Below are 20687 nucleotides of genomic sequence, written 5' to 3'. Positions count from 1 at the left end.
GTGCCGAGCCTCCGGGCCATGACAATCTGCCCTCGGTCAAACTCAGATAGCTGGCGCGCCTTTCCTATTCTACACACGGACAGCCCGCCACTGATACTACATGCAGCGTGCCTGGCTCTGACTAGCAGCCATTCCTCGCCAGGTGACGCTGCTATTGCCTGCACGGGGTTACATAGATATTAAGTCGGTGGTCATAATGTTCTGGCCGATTAGTAGAAGTACTCCAACGTTATTTCCGTGGCTAAATAGTTACTAACAACATGAACTAACAATCGATATTAGAAGTTAGGCTAGGAGATTAATGCCATAAGACTAACCTAAGCTTATAATTGAAGAAAATACATGTTAGTGAAAATACTTCACTAAGCACGCTAGCACACAAACAGACAGTTTGACTTACTGGGAGAATGCAGTTAATTAGACCTATTCTTGGTGTGAGTCACAAATTAAATATATCCACGTCAAAAATTGTTCTCAAGTACAATTTTAAGCGGAACAAAAAATGGCTCTGAGCACTATGGGACTTAACTGATTTGGTCATCAGTCCCCCAGAACTTAAAACTATTTAAACCTAACTAACCTAAGGACATCACACACATCCATACCCGAGGCAGGATTCGAACCTGCGACCGTAGTTGTCGCGCAGTTCCAGACTCTAGCGCCTAGATCCGCTCGGCCACACCGGCAAAGATAATGTTAATGTTATAGACTAGAAAGATATAATCAGTATTATTGACTGGTAGTGACTGCTTCTACAATATTACATATGGCTCAGGCCTACTAGAGATTATGTTCAATAACTACTTTCAACGAAGGCTGCAACTTTTTCCATCGCGATTATGGCACCAATGTTCTCTAAGCATTTATAAACTATATTTCCCATAATCAGCCATTAAACAAGGCTAACATCTAATAAAAAACACAATTTGAAAACACACACCTACACACACAAAATAGCTAAAAGACAAGCAAAGTGTGGTCAAACACCATATTAGGAAGAAAGGAGGAAAGGAATGAAGGATGGAAAGAAGAACATGTCGTGATGAATTTATTGCGCTGAAGCATATACAACGCATATTATTCTGTAGTGACTTATATCGGTTCCAGCAGGAGCACTAGTGATTGATTAGGGCTTATTTTTATTCTACAATACTAGAGTCGTCAGGTGGTCCGATGATGTACCATTATCAAATAAAACAGTGAAGTCCTATGGCTTTTTGACTCGGAGACACTGAAATGCAGGTTCAGCGGCATAACTGGAAAAGTTCTCCTGCCCTCCGCGCACAATGGCACATTTCCTTCGTGAAGTCTGTGTTTAAGCGTAATTGATAAGTGTGGTCGACAGAAATGGTTGTGCAGTGTGATGTCATTTTTATGATATCTCGGAATGGGCGTAGCAAAAACTTGTATCACTGCTGCGGACGGCATTGCAATATGTCAAGATACAACTTGTGACATCAGACTAAAGGCGATATCCCGGCCAAAAAGTCAGTACGGTAATCTGGCTATCGAGTCAATTCGAACGCTACCTGATAACATCAAAAACATCGAGTTTAACGCAACTTAACTTTAAACTGACCACGTTAGGCCACGAACTGCAGAACAAACGAAACTACCAAGACAATTTTGTAAAGCACGCAGTGAAACCACTGCTCTGTACCACATGCAATACTTCAATGGAGGGTTGGGGTTTATAACTGTCGCGATACTTCAGCGACCACTAATTTCGACACCCAAGTCAGGGACCAGAACCAACACTTAAGTAGGGCAATTAAGCCACACACCAGTTACCGCTCTGCAAAGCTTAAGAATGCACAAGTTTCAGAACGTGCTTAGAACTGCGATCTTGGTCAACTTCACATGCGCTGAAGCGTAACTTGGTATGGAGACCAACAACTAAATACAGCAAGTCAGCTGCTTTAACACGCTTAACATACGTCGCGCATTAGCTCCACTACAATTCAGAATTGTTTTAAGACTGCTAGACACGAAATGTTAATAACCACTGACAGGTTAAAAAGAGACAATCGGTCACAGCGGCACTAACACTATAATAGACTTCATCTCCCGCTGGATACTCCAGTGGCTGCCCTACCTAGCGTCATATTGGAAAGATTTGGTGGACTAAGTCCACTCAATCCCGGATGCGCTGCAATATATCCACGATAAACGTCACCCTATTACTATTCACTAACATGCAATTTAAGAAAACATTTGCAACCGAAGGCAAACCCCATAAACGGATATGCTTATACGGTAACCAAATCCGTCCCTCATGAATATTGCCAACACCGACGTATTTATACACGATAAAAGGACAGTGACATATCATCAGCACACCACACTTAATATGTGTCAGGCTAGTCGGCGAAGCCTGTAAAACCATATAAATATTTAAGGAACAACTAGAATAACGCTAAACACAGCTTCACAGCCGGTCTGTGTGGCCGAGCTGTTCTAGGCGCTTCAGTCTGAAACCATGCAACCGTTACGGTCGCAGGAGAGAAGGTTGCCGGCATACAGCATACTCCTTCTCGAATAGCACTGAGTGGGTCGCCGTGCTTTACGTCCCCATCTGACAGACGGACCAACATCAACAGCGTCACGTGCCATGGCTTCTCGAAACACTGTGGAGAGGATTCGAATTTAAACCAGGACGTTGGCGCAATCTCTGTTGATCAGGAGCTTTACGTCACCACTTCTCCTCCCCTTGCCGCACAAATACTGGTAGTGAGAGTTTCATCGACCACCAGGATTCGAACCGGCTTACCTCCGTGGCGAGTGCCACTGCACAGACATGCGTTACAAACCTCTTTTAGTGTGTGTGAGTTCTTAAGGGACCAAACTGCAGAGGTCATCGGTCCCCCTAGACTTACACACTACTTAAACTAACCTACGCTAATAACAACACACACAGCCATGCCCGAGGGAGGACTCGAACCTCCGGCGGGAGGGGCCGCGCAGTCAGTGACATGCGCCTCTAACTGCGTGGGCACTCCGTGCAGCCAACCTCTTTTTATTTTATTTTTGACTCCCCTTATAGCCTTTCCATTGACTCATATTCAGTTGTCATCTCGGCCTGTTTTGTGTGCCTGTTATCTTGTATCATCAAGTAACCTTCCATTAGGAACGTGGGCCCACTCAACGGCTGTGATATGACTTTCAAATAATAGAGCACAGCAATCAGTCGTCCTTTTCTTTCAGGTTTAATTAGGCAAATCCACATTTTTGCTAATGCCTAGCCATTATCAATGCACTATTTTATACTATCAACGCATGTCCTAGTACGTCAATCCCCCGATGTTCGGACATCTGTCACATTTCTTTCAAGACTTGAACGAACTGTGACAGAAGCCCGACCATCAGGGGACTGACGTACTAGGACATGCATTGATACTAAGAAGTAGTGCATTGATAGTGGCTAAGCACTAACTGAAATCTACATTTGCCCAATAAAACCTGAAACAAAAGGACGACTGATTGCTGTGCTCTATCATTTGAAAGTTATCTTGTCTGCTAAAAAGTAATAATAATCCTTCAAATTGGAATACATTAAAGCAAGTGTTTCATTTCATGTAGCGATTTTTTGTTACTTATTTAAACTGAATTTCCTTCTTGATTGTTATTAAATGATAAGAAACTGAAATTAACTGTATGCTTCTTTATGGACTGAAGAGCCAAAGAAAGTGGTACACCTGCCTAATATCGTGCAGCGCCCAGCGAGCACTCAGAAATGCTGCAGCACGACGTGGTATGGACTCAACTAATGTCTGAAGTAGTGCTGGAGGGAACTGGCACTATCAATCCTGCATGGCTGTCAATAAATCCGTAAGGGTACAAGGAGCTGGAGATCTCTCCTGAATAGCACGTGAAAGGCATCCCAGATTTGCTCAATAACGTTCATGTCTGGGGAGTTTGGAGGCCAGCGGAAGTGTTTAAACTCAGAAGAGTGTTACTGGAGCCATTCTGTAGAATTTTTGGACGTGAGAGGTATCGCATTGTCCAGCTGGAATTGCCCAAGTCCGTCGGAATGCACAATGGACATGAATGGATGCAGGTGATCAGACAGGATGCTTACGTACATGTCACCTGTCACAGTCGTATCTAGACGTATCAGGGGTCCCACATCACTCCAACTGCACACACCCCACACCATTATAGATCCTCTACCAGCTTGAGCAGTCCCCTACTGACATGCAGGATCCACGGATTCATGTCTCCACACCTGTACACGTCCATCCGCTCGATACAATTTGAAACGAGACTCGTGCGACCAGGCAACATGTTTCCAGTCATTAACAGTAGAATTTCGCTGTTGATGGACCTAGGCGAGGCGTAAAGCGTTGTGTCGTGCAGTCTTCAAGGGTACACGTGTGGGCCTTCGGGTCCGAAAGCCCATTTCGATGGTGTTTCCTTGAATGGTTTGCACTCTGACACTTGTTGATGGCCCAGCATTGAAATCTGCAGCAATTTGCGTAACTATTGCACTTCTGTCACGTTGAACGATTCTCTTCAGTCGTCGTTGTTCCCGTTCTTGCAGGATCTTGTTCCGGCCGCAGCGATGTCGGCGATTTGGTGTTTTACCGTATTCCTGATATTCACGGTACAGTCGTAAAATGGTCATACGGGAAAATCCCCATTTCATCGCTACCTCGGAGACTCTGTCCCATCGCATCGCTCGTGCGCTGAGTATAACACCACGTTCAAACTCACTTAAATCTCGATAAGCTGCCATTGCAGCAGCAGTAACTGATCTAACAACTGCGCCAGGCGCTTGTTGTCTTATATAGGCGTTGTCCACCGCAGCGCCGTATTCTGCTGTTTACAAACGGTTCAAATGGCTCTGAGCATTATGGGACTTAACATCTGAGGTCATCAGTCCCCTAGAACTTAGAACTACTTAAACCTAACTAACCTAAGGACATCACACACATCCATGCCCGAGGCAGGATTCAAACCTGCGACTGTAGCAGTAGCGCGGTTCCGGACTAGAGCACCTAGAACCACTCGGCCACCGAGGCCGGCTGCCTGTCTGTTTACATATCCCTGTATTTGAATACGCATGCCTATACTAGTTTCTTTGGCGTTTCAGTGTATATGCAAAGATTTTTGATATTTTCACTAAATTCTGTCACTTATCATCTACAGAAACTGAGGTTCTATAGGAATAATTAAAATGAATTTCTTTCCCTTCGTTGTAGCATACTTCCTCTTTACTACCTGCATCCTTCTTGGGTAATGTAACGGGAAGAAATACTAACCTTAATTACAAAGGGTTCACAAATCTAGACACTGTTCTTATTATCTCAGATGCAGGGATACCACACTATTGCTGTGCCATATGGGAGTCCCCGCGAATTTTTCTTTCGTCTTCCGTCTGGTGGGCTACAGTGTTAATTGAAAAGACCAGCTGCTTCAAACTATTCCGTACTGGGTAAGCGGCAATGCCGTCTAACGTAAGCCAAGAGAGCAGCGAACGGGCAGTGAGTCGGACGGAGCCTTCACAATGGTACAATGGTGTGGGCTGTGCGGTGAGCCATCGACATGTGGTTGCCTTTGAGAATTGCTACGAGATGTTTGTCTTTTGTTTATACTTTTGTTGTTTCGTCGATTTACTTTTAGGAAACGCGTAGCAGAGATCGTTGTTTACATCTAGTAGCTTCCAGTCATCGATGTTTGAAACTTCAATGATGTGTTTTTCTGGCGGTATTAGCTGTTGTTTAGGGAATATGAGCGGGGACTAAGATTTTATCACTTTTAGTGATATATTGTTATTCCCGTGTACTTTTTCTTGAGAGGAATTAGTTTGACGTTTGTGAAGCTGTTCAAATGGCTCTGAGCACTATGGGACTTAACATCTGAGTCCATCAGTCCCCTACAACTTACAACTACTTAAACTTAACTAACCTCATGCCCGAGACAGGATTCGAACCTGCGACCGTAGCGGTTGCATGGTTTCAGACTGAAGCGCCTAGAACCGCTCGGCCACACAGACCGGCTGTGAAGCCGTGTTTAGCGTTATTCTAGTTGTTCCTTAAATATTTATATGGTTTTACAGGCTTCACCGACTAGCCTGATACATATTAAGTGTGGTGTGCTGATGATATGTCACTGTCCTTTTATCGTGTATAAATACGTCGGTGTTGGCAATATTCATGAGGGGCGGATTTGGTTACCGTATAAGCATATCCCCCCCCATGAACCATGGACCTTGCCGTTGGTGGGGAGGCTTGCGTGCCTCAGCGATACAGATGGCCGTACCGTAGGTGCAACCACAACGGAGGGGTATCTGTTCAGAGGCCAGACAAACGTGTGGTTCCTGAAGAGGGGCAGCAGCCTTTTCAGTAGTTGCAGGGGCAACAGTCTGGATGATTGACTGATCTGGCCTTGCAACATTAACCAAAACGGCGTTGCTGTGCTGGTACTGCGAACGGCTGAAAGCAAGGGGAAACTACAGCCGTAATTTTTCCCGAGGACATGCAGCTTTACTGTATGATTAAATGATGATGGCATCCTCTTGGGTAAAATATTCCGGAGGTAAAATAGTCCCCCATTCGGATCTCCGGGCGGGGACTACTCAGGAGGATGTCGTTATCAGGAGAACGAAAACTGGCGTTCTACGGATCGGAGCGTGGAATGTCAGATCCCTTAATCGGGCAGGTAGGTTAGAAAATTTAAAAAGGGAAATGGATAGGTTAAAGTTAGAAATAGTAAGAATTAGTGAAGTTCGGTGGCAGGAGGAACAAGACTTCTGGTCAGGTGACTACAGGGTTATAAACACAAAATCAAATAGGGGTAATGCAGGAGTAGGTTTAATAATGAATAGGAAAATAGGAATGCGGGTAAGCTACTACAAACAGCATAGTGAACGCATTATTGTGGCCAAGATAGATACGAAGCCCACACCTACTACAGTAGTACAAGCTTATATGCCAACTAGCTCTGCAGATGATGAAGAAATGTACGATGAAATAAAAGAAATTGTTCAGATAGTGAAGGGAGACGAAAATTTAATAGTAATGGGTGACTGGAATTCGAGTGTAGGAAAAGGGAGAGAAGGAAACATAGTAGGTGAATATGGATTGGGGCTAAGAAATGAAAGAGGAAGCCGCCTAGTAGAATTTTGCACAGAGCACAACTTAATCATAGCTAACACTTGGTTTAAGAATCATGAAAGAAGGTTGTATACGTGGAAGAACCCTGGAGATACTAAAAGGTATCAGATAGATTATATAATGGTAAGACAGAGATTTAGGAACCAGGTTTTAAGTTGTAAGATATTTCCAGGGGCAGATGTGGACTCTGACCACAATCTATTGGTTATGACCTGTAGATTAAAACTGAAGAAACTGCAAAAATATGGGAAATTAAGGAGATGGGACCTGGATAAACTGAAAGAACCAGAGGTTGTATAGAGTTTCAGAGAGAGCATAAGGGAACAATTGACAGGAATAGGGGAAAGAAATACAGTAGAAGAAGAATGGGTAGCTCTGAGGGATGTAGTAGTGAAGGCAGCAGAGGATAAAGTAGGTACAAAGACGAGGGCTGCTAGAAATCCTTGGGTAACAGAAGAAATATTGAATTTAATTGATGAAAGGAGAAAATATAAAAATGCAGTAAATGAAGCAGGCAAAAAGGAATACAAACGTCTCAAAAATGAGATCGACAGGAAGTGCAAAATGGCTAAACAGGGATGGCTAGAGGACAAATGTAAGGATGTAGAAGCTTATCTCACTAGGGGTAAGATAGATACTGCCTACAGGACAATTAAAGAGACCTTTGGAGAGAAGAGAACCACGTGTATGAATATCAAGAGCTCAGATGGCAGCCCAGTTCTAAGCAAAGAAGGGAAGGCAGAAAGGTGGAAGGAGTATATAGAAGGTTTATACAAGGGCGATGTACTTGAGGACAATATTATGGAAATAGAAGAGGCTGTAGATGAAGACGAAATGGGAGATACGATACTGCATGAAGAGTTTGACAGAGCACTGAAAGACCTGAGTCGAAACAAGGCCCCCGGAGTAGACAACATTCCATTAGAACTACTGACGGCCTTGGGAGAGCCAGTCATGACAAAACTCTACCAGCTGGTGAGCAAGATGTATGAGACAGGCGAAATACCCTCAGACTTCAAGAAGAATATAATAATTCCAATCCCAAAGAAAGCAGGTGCTGACAGATGTGAAAATTACCGAACTATCAGTTTAATAAGAGACGGCTGCAAAATACTAACGCGAATTCTTTACAGACGAATGGAAAAACTGGTAGATGCAGACCTCGGGGAGGATCAGTTTGGATTCCGTCGAAATGTTGGAACACGTGAGGTAATACTGACCTTACGACTTATCTTAGAAGAAAGATTAAGAAAAGGCAGACCTACGTTTCTAGCATTTGTAGACTTAGAGAAAGCTTTTGACAATGTTGACTGGAATACTCTTTTTCAAATTCTAAAGGTGGCAGGGGTAAAATACAGGGAGCGAAAGGCTATTTATAATTTGTACAGAAACCAGATGGCAGTAATAAGAGTCGAGGGGCATGAAAGGGAAGCAGTGGTTGGGAAAGGAGTGAGACAGGGTTGTAGCCTCTCCCCGATGTTATTCAATCTGTATATTGAGCAAGCAGTAAAGGAAACAAAAGAAAAATTTGGAGTAGGTATTAAAATTCATGGAGACGAAGTAAAAACTTTGAGGTTCGCCGATGACATTGTAATTCTGTCAGAGACGGCAAAGGACTTGGAAGAGCAGTTGAACGGAATGGACAGTGTCTTGAAAGGAGGATATAAGATGAACATTAACAAAAGCAAAACGAGGATAATGGAATGTAGTCAAATTAAATCGGGTGATGCTGAGGGAATTAGATTAGGAAATGAGACACTTAAAGTAGTAAAGGAGTTTTGCTATTTAGGAAGTAAAATAACTGATGATGGTCGAAGTAGAGAGGATATAAAATGTAGACTGGCAATGGCAAGGAAAGCGTTTCTGAAGAAGAGAAATTTGTTAACATCGAATATAGATTTATGTATCAGGAAGTCGTTTCTGAAAGTATTTGTTTGGAGTGTAGCCATGTATGGAAGTGAAACATGGACGATAACTAATTTGGACAAGAAGAGAATAGAAGCTTTCGAAATATGGTGCTACAGAAGAATACTGAAGATAAGGTGGATAGATCACGTAACTAATGAGGAGGTACTGAATAGGATTGGAGAGAAGAGAAGTTTGTGGCACAACTTGACTAGAAGAAGGGATCGGTTGGTAGGACATGTTTTGAGGCATCAAGGGATCACAAATTTAGCATTGGAGGGCAGCGTGGAGGGTAAAAATCGTAGAGGGAGACCGAGAGATGAGTACACTAAGCAGATTCAGAAGGATGTAGGTTGCAGTAGGTACTGGGAGATGAAGCAGCTTGCACAGGATAGAGTAGCATGGAGAGCTGCATCAAACCAGTCTCAGGACTGAAGACAACAACAACAACAACAACATAAGCATATCTGTTCATAGGGTTTGCCTTCGGTTGCAAATGTTTTCTTAAATTGCATGTTAGTGAATAGTAATAGGGTGACGTTGCTCGTGGATATATTGCAGCGCATCCGGGATTGAGTGGACTTAGTCCACCAAATCTTTCCAATATGACGCTAGGTAGGGCAGCCACTGGAGTATCCAGCGGGAGATGAAGTCTATTATAGTGTTAGTGCCGCTGTGACCGATTGTCTCTTTTTAACCTGTCAGTGGTTATTAACATTTCGTGTCTAGCAGTCTTAAAACAATTCTGAATTGTAGTGGAGCTAATGTGCGACATATCTTAAGTGTGTTAAAGCAGCTGACTTGCTGTATTTAGTTGTTGGTCTCCATACCAAGTTACGCTTCAGCGCATGTGAAGTTGACCAAGATCGCAGTTCTAAGCACGTTGTGAAACATGTACATTCTTAAGCTTTGCAGAGCGGTAACTGGTGTGTGGCTTAATTGCCCTACTTAAGTGTTGGTTCTGGTCCCTGACTTGGGTGTCGTAATTAGTGGTCGCTGAAGTATCGCGACAGTTATAAACCCCAACCCTCCATTGAAGTATTGCATGTGGTACAGAGCAGTAGTTTCACTGCGTGCTTTGCAAAATTGTCTTGGTAGTTTTGTTTGTTCTGCAGTTCGTGGTCTAACGTGGTCAGTTTAAAGTTAAGTTGCGTTAAACTCGATGTTTTTGATGTTATCAGGTAGCGTTCGAATTGACTCGATAGCCAGATTACCATACTGACTTTTTGGCCAGGATATCGCCTTCAGTCTGATGTCACAAGTTGTATCTTGACATACTGCAATGCCGTCCGCAGCAGTGATACAAGTTTTCGCAGCGCCCATTCCGAGATTTCTCTTGGTTAGTGACATATGTATAAATCCTCCTCATTACACTTACTAAAATTCGGTGAATCCGCAAGATGTATAACTTTGTACAAACTGGAATCGTTTCGTTGACGACTTTGCACCTCTCTATCCTAATGTCTGACGTAACCTATTTGTCGTCAATGCTCTTTCACTTTTCGGGGCAAACTAACATTTCTTTTACTGGGTAACGTAGCTGTTCTCGACTATGGCTGTTCTGAGAAAACTGAAACGTGAGTTTATTTTGCGAATATTGAAGGGAGCTACTTGGCTTTCTGGTTGAACTGGTTTTAGAAGGATACTTATCAGACTGCTACGGCTGAATTTTGAACTTTTAAGGACACGGCGCATTAGTAGCTAATTTTTGTATTTTGCGTCAGTATATAATAGTCCGATCCCAGCTTCTTTAAAGGGTAATGTTAGTGTGTCACATTTTACCTTGAAAATATTTCCACGGCATGCGAAATATCCTATAGCTGGTAGTAGTCTTCTGGCTATTGGCGCTGGTACTGTTAAAACAGACTTACGTAACACGCTTCCGGTAAATTGACTAGTTTTATTTTCTGGGTCATATCGAGACTTGGTTCGCAATGTAGCTGCATGCTGGCCCTAACTTTGTTCAACATCGATCGCCAAATGGTAATATGCATCCTTTGATGATTTGACACCGGATCTAGCCCTAGACCTCGTATCTTTGTTACTGTTTGTATCCATTGTTGTTCTTTCAGCAGTAAACCTTTCCCTAAGTTCATTGTCTTGGATTTGTTACAATTGATCGTGGTTCTTGTTGCTGGACAGTTAGAGTTCAGTAAATGTTTTGTATAGGGTATCTGGTCTTGTGCCAACACAAATACGCTCAGATCATCTGTAAACACTCGACATACGATTTTCGTTCCCTGTAAGATTAAGGCTGGGAGAGAGCTGTTAAATTTTCTTACGTGAGATTCGAGCGCAATTGCATATAAGGCCAACAATAATGGGCAACCCCGACGGCTTGTCCTCTTTATATCGAATCGTCCTGTCAGTTGCCAACTGATTCTGGACTGAGCTCCTCGGCAAATGATTGACGAGTTCGGAGGATTTGCTGCAGATACCGAAATTCGCGTTGCTGTCAGTAGAAAACTGTGGGAAAAACGGGCGAAAACTTTCGAAAAGTCAATAGTTATTGGTGTGTCCCTGTTTTATAGACACCCATGACGGCTACTGGGCCATGGTAATCACTCGAGAAGTCGGCTGTACTGCGTCCAGGGACCCTGCAAGTTTGGTAATTTCCTATCAAGATTTTCCTTACGTCCCTTAATCTTGAGTTTACTGCTTAAGCTAGTATTTTGTAATCGGCGCTCATCAAGGTTATCGGCCTAAGGGATTCGATGTTTGTTGGCAGGTATTTCTTGCCTGCCAATACAACGAGCCCCTCTTCGATCTGTTACACGTTCGACGTATGAAATGGTTCAAATGGCTCTGAGCACTATGGGACTTAACATCTGAGGTCATCAGACCCCTAGACTTAGAACTAGTTCGCACCTCGTGGTCGTGCGGTAGCGTTCTCGCCTCCCGCACCCGGGTTCCCGGGTTCGATTCCCGGCGGGGTCAGGGATTATCTCTGCCTCGTGATGACTGGGTGTTGTGTGATGTCCTTAGGTTAGTTAGGCTTAAGTAGTTCTAAGTTCTAGGGGACTGATGGCCATGGATGTTAAGTCCCATAGTGCTCAGAGCCATTTGAATCAACTTAGAACTACCTAAACCTAACTAACCTAAGGACATCACACACATCCATGCCCTAGGCAGGATTCGGACCTGCGACCGTAGCAGCAGCGCGGTTCCGGACTGAAGCGCCTAGAGCCGCTCAGCCACAACGGCCAGCTTTCGACGTATCACTGAATATGTTAATTAGCTCTTGTTCCTATATGTCCCAATAAGTTATATTTTTCTCCTAGTCACGTCTGTTGTAATCATATTGTCTAAGCAATCTCCGTAGTTTGAGTTTCCACCCATCAATTTAATCTATTGGGGTATTTCCTTACGTTCATGACTCAGGCGTTCCATGTTTTCAGCATCATAATTCTTAATTACGCGTATCTGAGTAAGGTGGTATCTAATTTCCAGTGTCGTTTCCCACGAAAAGTCGTTTGCTTTTATAACTGATTCTGGTAATATAGGCACAATGATCGGAGAAATTTACAGGTCAGATTTCTGACGCAGTGACGTTGCGTTCTAAATCTTGTGAGATATGAATTCTGTCTACTTTGCTCGCTGCTCGCTGACGTTGGTGCACATTCAGTCTGAACTCCACTCTGTATCCTTGGTTAAACAGACATAGTTTCCTGTTTGAAAAACTCTGCCCTCGCCTCTCTGCTACTCCCTCCAGACGGATCACACACAGATTGCATCTTCTATTTGTACCGATATTGCTCTACCATTTTAAGACCTCCTAGTTTCTGCCACTTGAATGCCGTCCTTTGTTGATAGAAGCGTACTTACACTTTCAGACCTGGTGTTTCTGATCATGAATTGCTCTGCATTTTGGACTGAGACTGAACCAGACGTCGCTTGTCTTGTCTTAGTTCAGGATTGGTTCTGCTTGACCCTACAGCCCCCAAAAGACCATTATCCTGGACATTTCTGAGTTGTTGGTATCTCTTTGAGAGTCGCACTGTTTACCTTTCGATGTCTCGACATTGCTAATATCAGTTGTGCTATCATCTTCAGTTATACAAGTGACATGGGCGAGAATTTCAGGTAATGGACCTGTATTCCCCATTCCTAACTCTGACTCTTTCCACGTACGTCTGAAGGCGCAGATACATACTCATTTGGAACATCGCTACTCTGTTCAGGCTTAGTGTTTACAGTCTCAGGATCATTAGTCTGGAACTCTAGAGAGGGAAATGTTAAATTGTTACTCAACCGTCGTAAATTCTACCACTCCATGATTTTATTCAGCCAACGGCCTTGCCGCCTTGGATGGGTGACCATGCTGTCTGCCTAGCGTTGTTGGCAAGCAACTCAGCCCTTGCGAGCAAACTGAGGAACTCCTTGATCAAGTAGCGGCTCCTGTCTCGTGAACTGGCATACGGCCGGGAGAGTGGTGTGCTCACCACATGCCCCTCCATATCCGCATCCAGTGACGCCTGTGGGCTGAGGATGACACGGCCGCCGGTCGGTACCGTTGGGCCTTCCGAGGCTGGTTCGGGCGGAGTATGTTAGGAACGGGTGGGTTTGATTACAAAACCAAGAGTCAAAAGGTAGGTTTGTTTGACAATTTCTAATCTTCTCTGGAAGATCACTCATTCCTCTCTAAATGCCATAAAGGTCATAGCTCACCGTTCACATACCCCGTCTGCAAAACCTCAAATGTTATTGCTTATATTGACAAAGAAGGTGACGACTGAGCCAGTATCCCGTGTCTGCTGAATATTAAATTAAACGCTGGAGGACATGGAGCTACATTTACTCTGCGGTCGGTTCCGCACACACAGAGTGCCAACGTTTCACATATTCAGAAATTATTAAAAAGGTTCAGATTTTTACATTTTACATTACAGAGACTTGGCTGAGGTCCGTGAAACCACGACAACAACAGTAATGCTGCAGACCGGTACTGTGACGGCTACTGCTCAGTGTGAGTGTTACACAAATCTATAATTTTATTCAAAGAAGGTCATAATTTGTAGTTTACACACTAGTTAAATATAATTATTAGAAAAAGTATGTGGTAAGGACTATGGGACCAGACTGCTGGGGTCATCGGTACCTAAATTACGCACTACTTAATCTAACTTAAATTAATTTACGCTAAGGACAATACACACCGAACGTCCGATAGGAGCAGCTGCACGAACCATGAAAAGACGCCTCAGACAGCACAGCTACACCACGTAACTAATTATTAGGTCTCCAGTTGTACGTCATATACAGATACACATTGTTCTGTTTTACGCTCTATACTGACAATACCAGATTGGCGGAAACCGCGAATTGGTACCGAGTGCAACAGTAATTGTCATGAGAGTTTATTGATCTAGGACTAACAACAATTGAGTAAATTCCAGCTGATCACTGTATACTATGCATTGTCAACTATTTCCTGTTACGTGATCAAAAAATAAAGGTTTACGTTTCGTTAGGCTGAGTTCAAGAAGGAATTTTCGTCTGGGATAGTCTTATTTAACGCGATCTGCTTCACAATATACAATATATGCTTGATATCAGTACTGATTACACACAAGATCGGTTATTTAACTTTCACTTTGATGTATGTTGTTTCATTTCGAACTGGGATCGGGAAAAATCTGCCTAGATCTCGTTCCGAACTGCACGAATATTTACATAAGTACTCAATTTAAATGTTATTACTTCGTCTGGAATCCCCATAGGGATGTTGAAGGTAGGCACATTTGTCAAGCATCCTTCGACGGTACTAAGTGACAGAGTCACTTGGTAACATTAGTAGTGGAACAGCAAGGCCATCAGCTCATTTCGTTAGTGTGGGTTGCCTAAATAGGCGCAGGTATGCAATCAGGGGCAAACCTATTTTTCTCCTTTGATTGACAGGTACTTAGCTCATTCTTCCCCCACTCCCTCCCAACCCCCTGCCCCTCAGGAAACCTCCAACCATCCTAACCCCCCCCCTCGCTGTGAGTTATTCGAATAACCCCTCTCATTCATATCAATTTGAATGACTACTTAATTAAATTGATCAATTAATTGAACCCTCCCCCTGGTAAACACCCACCCCTCCCTCTCCCCACTCCCCTACCCCCTCACCCCCTCCCCTCCCCTACATGGAAATCGGCGGCTCTGTGGTGGAGAAAGAAGGATCTCACAAAGGGAAATTCAAGAGTATATTGCTTTTCATAAAAAAAATCAGTTTGCGGTGATTGTATTTCTCTTGCTAATCATCCCCTGGTGTTTGGAAAGATGCAGGTCTTGTGAGAAAGTAGTAACAGCGATCGCATTTCTTTTTTATTCTGATTGCGCAGGGAATAACATCATACATCTCACAAAATAACACAGGTAAAAATATTTCGATCGCGAAGCACTCACTGCCTGCCGCCCTCCTATCCGCTAGTGTGCACAGAACGCTGCCGCACACGCCCCCAGGAATCGGAGTGCACCGGTGGCCCCCGCGAAGTGACGACGCTGCCGTCAGCTGCCGAGCCAGACACAGGTATCTGTACAGGTCCTGCAAGCATGAGGCGGCGGCATCCCTTTCATACTTGACACCGGAAAAATTCATGTCAAAATGTGTGTTCACCTAGGCGCCATTGCTAGTGTGATGAAACATGTCCTTTGTACCTGTGGTCTTGCGAGATGTTCGCATAGAGGGTCACCCTCGGCGACGCTGTGAGCCACAGTCAGACAGACGAATACAGGAGCGCTAAATATTCCTCTCAGGCCGCTGCCGACAGCAGCCAGCAGATGAAAGTCGCGCCTATTTTCAAGTATAAAGTTAGAGTTCTTAGAGTGCCATACGAATGTCAAATGTATATGTAAATAAGAGCCAAGTCAACCTCTGGGCTGTGCTTGTGTGTTTACAATTGCACCTACTACTACTAAGTACACTCCTGGAAATGGAAAAAAGAACACATTGACACCGGTGTGTCAGACCCACCATACTTGCTCCGGACACTGCGAGAGGGCTGTACAAGCAATGATCACACGCACGGCACAGCGGACACACCAGGAACCGCGGTGTTGGCCGTCGAATGGCGCTAGCTGCGCAGCATTTGTGCACCGCCGCCGTCAGTGTCAGCCAGTTTGCCGTGGCATACGGAGCTCCATCGCAGTCTTTAACACTGGTACCATGCCGCGACAGCGTGGACGTGAACCGTATGTGCAGTTGACGGACTTTGAGCGAGGGAGTATAGAGGGCATGCGGGAGGCCGGGTGGACGTACCGCCGAATTGCTCAACACGTGGGGCGTGAGGTCTCCACAGTACATCGATGTTGTCGGCAGTGGTCGGCGGAAGGTGCACGTGCCCGTCGACCTGGGACCGGACCGCAGCGACGCACGGATGCACGCCAAGACACTGAATAGTGCACGGTACATCCAAACCGTCATCGAACCCATCGTTCCAACATTCCTAGACCGGCAACGGAACTTGCTGCTCCGACAGGACAATGCACGTCCGCATGTATCCCGTGCCACCCAACGTGCTCTAGAAGGTGTAAGTCAACTACCCTGGCCAGCAAGATCTCCGGATCTGTCCCCCATTGAGCATGTTTGGGACTGGATGAAGCGTCGTCTCACGCGGTCTGCACGTCCAGCACGAACGCTGGTCCAACTGAGGCGCCAGGTGGAAATGGCATGCCAAGCCGTTCCACAGGACTACATCCAGCATCTCTACGATCGTCTCCATGGGAGAATAGCAGCCTGCATTGCTGCGAAAGGTGGATATACACTGTACTAGTGCCGACATTGTGCATGATCTGTTGCCTGTGTCTATGTGCCTGTGGTTCTGTCTGTGTGATCATGTGATGTATCTGACCCCAGGAATGCGTCAATAAAGTTTCCCCTTCCTGGGACAATGAATTCACGGTGTTCTTATTTCAATTTCCACTAGTGTAGTAGATATACTCGTTAGTATTACGTTGCACACTATCTACTTGATCTGTAGTTAGCTGACTTTGGATTTAGAGAGCTGCTGGCTGCACATTGTCCTTCCGGGGCTAAATTTCCGTTGTTTTGTATACTTTTTCATGTGCTTACTAAAGTGAAGAGACTATCAATTTTCGTCTAATGCAGCTGTGTAATAAACCTACTCTAGCCGATACCAGTAGCACGAGATTTGTAAACACTGACTGTAGTGCACACATTTAATGCCACATGACCAACAGCTACGACCACCGGAGCAGAACTTCCAGGGGTTCACAGGCGGGTTGTGCTCACTACATTTAGTCTTAACTGGTTTTCGCGGTTCCTACAACAGCGATGTGTAAGGAGCTGTAATTTATTCCTAGATTCCTAACTTAAGTCTATTTTTTGAAACTTGGTAAGTAGGCCTTCAAGGGATAGTTCGTGTCTATCTTCAGCGTCTGCCATTTCAGTTCTTTCAGAATCTCCGTGACTATCTCCCACAAATCAAACAAAACTGTGACCTTTAGCGCCACCGTTCTCTGAGTATGTTCAATGTCATCACTTAGTCTTACTTTGCATTGGTCGCACAGACTGGATCAATTTTCTAAGATGGGCTGCAGAGCGCTTTTTAAGAAACATCCTTTGTGTTACCTCTGCATTGACCTATTACTCTACCAATGAACCGAAGTCTGCCAACAGCTTTTTCAACGACTGAGGCTACATGGTAGTTCCATTTCATATCGCTATATATTAAACATCCACATATTTGTATGAGTTTACTGATTCCGGTTGTGACAGAATGATAAAGTAATCACAAGGTACGACATTTCTTTGTTTTCTGAAGATCACGATTTTACTTTCTTGAACATTTATAGAAAGTTGCAGACCTTTGCACCACTTCCAGATGTTGTCATGATCTGACTCAATAGCTAAGCAGCTTTCTCTAGCCTGGTGGTCTCTCTGACAAAAGACCCACGTCACATATCGCTGTTGCACTTTCATCAATGGAACAGCGCCTGTCTTTAGGTCTTCGATTTCTTGTTTACCAGATAAAATATTCGGGGATGCTGGCCCTCATGGCCGCGGAGGAGCGACGCTGTCTCGTAAAGTGGTTTGAAACACGCATCGGCTTTGCGCGTGGTTTTTAAATGCGCCGTTACTGTGTGTGTTCTACATAGATTGAGATAAAAGATATAAAGACTAGAATATGGATACTCTATGCGTACATACGATAAATATCCTCTAACCACAGGGGAACATACAACATTTTGGACGTAACCCTTATGTACCGGAGCGTGGTGGATGAATAAAAGTCCGAAAATCAAAAAAATAATAATATTGCAGGTCATATTCGTGGTTGATATTGTTAGATTTTGACAGTCTGTTCAAAAATGGCTCTGAGTACTATGCTGAGGTCAGCAGTCCCCTAGAACTTAGAACTACTTAAACCTAACTAAACTGAGAACATCACACACATCCGTGCCCGAGGCAGGATTCGAACCTGCGACCGTAGCGGTCACGCGGATCCAGACTGTAGCGCCTAGAGCTGCTCGGCCACTCCGGCCGGCTTGACAGTCTGTGGAAAGGAACATTAATTAAAGAAGGTGATTTAGAACCAGCGTCCGGTCCTTGCTGGAGAAACCAACAAGTGACAGAAGTGAATGAAGAAAATACGCCGAGCAGTAAATTAAGACAAGCAGACTAAGGCTGTAACGTTCATTCTCCCCCGCCAATGTGTTCAACTGGACTATTATTCTGTGAGCAAACCATTTACAGCACGCCTGCGCCGTGTAAAGCGCTACTTTTCATATGAGCGGTAATCTAAAAGTTTTAATTATCACCTCAAAAAGATGTAAGTAATTACTTCATGTGTTCTCAAGTACGGGTGACTATAATTAAAGTCTAGCCACCCACGGAGGTCCAGTGTGGACTGTAATTATCGTATGGCAGCGTAACTTGGCAGATATGCTAATGCGTTAATGAAAAACCGATTTACAATGCAAAAAATTGGTTTAAACTTGGCCACCATGTAACAATTTGGTGTTGTACAGCATGTCATCGATGTCTCTGGTGCTCATGTTGAACAAATTGCCTGAGCGGCAGTTAATAATAAAATGATCTTTATGACTTTCTCAGTTGTCTGAACTTTTTTGTTCACGTCCAGTTCCTGATCTATTACATATGCAAACATTTCTATACGTAAAATCAACAGCAATAGCAGCCCTCACTCGCAACAAAGGAGTCTTTTGATTTTTGGTTTTAACGCTTTCTTCGTAATAAACACAACTGTAATGTTGCTTTTCAACCAATAATTGTTTGAATAAAATATTATTCACAATTTAGAATCGAACTGTTCCCCTTTGAAAAACTTTGGTGTCTATAAGATGTTTTGCGACTCTTACTCTTCTTATTACATAGGACACACAGGACGTGCCTTTACAGGCAGATACAAAGGACATCTTTTTTTAAAAAAAATGGCGCTATCACCCAGTATTCGTCTTTTGGTGACCACTTTCTGATTACAGGTCACCCACCCAAAGCTGTTCACGATATCAACATTTTGCACACTGAGAAGAAAGGCTGTTGATTACATGTTCTCGAAGAATTAGAAATTTTTAAACATATTTCTCGTAATGATGGCCTGATTCTTAATGAGCAGCTACAATTACGTAATAAAAGCTTCTTCAGTGATATAAAGCCGTTACTTGATATTTGATTTCGTGTTCCCTCATGCAGTTACCGAAATATTTTTTGTATCTAAGTCGACTCTCAATATTTTTGTTTTTTAAAACTTTTTATGTCATACCATTCTTTTCTGCTTTCTGATTTATTCAGCTTCCTTTGTACGTCTAAAGTGGTGTTTTCAGGCTTTAAACTGTGTTTGTAAGCTCTCATAAAGACAATTTGTTACTGTGTCTGTTGCTGTCAGATAAAATTGTCTTTTACTCATGTACAAAATAATGTTCATCGTAACATTCGTCTGTCCACATTTTGAATTTTAAATAGCCTGTTTGTATTTGCGGCTACTGGATAGCACTCTTGGTGTAATGTTCATTAGCTTGCATTTGCAGATTTGTTGACTAAAACTTTATCGCTTGATTTTTAGTTTAATTTGTGACATGTAAGTAGTCTTTTTTGTACTACTAGCTAGTAATTAAAAAATTTCTTTCCTGTAATTTTGTAATTATGCTATAGGCCAATCTGAGAGCTTTATTTCTGATGAAGGCACTGATACCAGTGCCGAGTACTGGATCAAAAGAGTCCTTTTTTGCGACCGAGGGCTGCTATTGCTGTTAAGTTTACTTTGTAAACGTCCGCTGACCGCACAGCCATGTTCAAAACTGTAAGATTTCCATACGTCTTTCGTGCATTCACAGCACCAGATTTGTACCTTGTGGCCAAAGCTCGGAAAAAAAAGAAAATGTTCAAATGTGTGTGAAATCATATTGCACTTAACTGCTAAGGTCATCAGTCCCTAAACGTACACACTACTAAACCTAAATTATCCTAAGGACAAACACACACACACCCATGCCCGAGGGAGGACTCGAACCTCCGCCGGGACCAGCGCCCAAGACCGCTCGGCTAATCCCGCGCGGCAAAGCTCGAACCATTTTCTTTTTTTTTTCGTATAAATCGGTTCCGCATTACAGCATTAGAATACCTACCAAGTTTCGCTGCTACTCGATAATTGGAGCCCACCCTGAACCTCTGCGAGTAGCTGCACTTTAATTATAACCAGC

General features: G+C 43.7%; 1 protein-coding gene across 2 annotated transcripts in view; it reads left to right on the top strand.

Moving 5' to 3' along the window:
- LOC126267438 (adipocyte plasma membrane-associated protein Hemomucin-like) overlaps positions 1–20687 on the top strand; it is a 250578-nt gene that overhangs the window by 7321 nt on the left and 222570 nt on the right. The window contains exon 2 of one of the 2 annotated variants that reach the window (XM_049972703.1): positions 13910–13990. The exons of the other annotated variant lie outside the window; for it this stretch is intronic. The gene's annotated coding sequence lies outside the window, so the exon portion shown is untranslated. The remainder of the gene's footprint in view (positions 1–13909; positions 13991–20687) is intronic. 2 annotated transcript variants of the gene reach the window in all.

The sequence above is a fragment of the Schistocerca gregaria genome, chromosome 4 (assembly GCF_023897955.1).
Source record: "Schistocerca gregaria isolate iqSchGreg1 chromosome 4, iqSchGreg1.2, whole genome shotgun sequence".
Taxonomy (NCBI): domain Eukaryota; kingdom Metazoa; phylum Arthropoda; class Insecta; order Orthoptera; family Acrididae; genus Schistocerca; species Schistocerca gregaria.
Note: the sequence above shows the minus strand (reverse complement) of the source record. Positions and strands in the feature narration are given on the sequence as shown.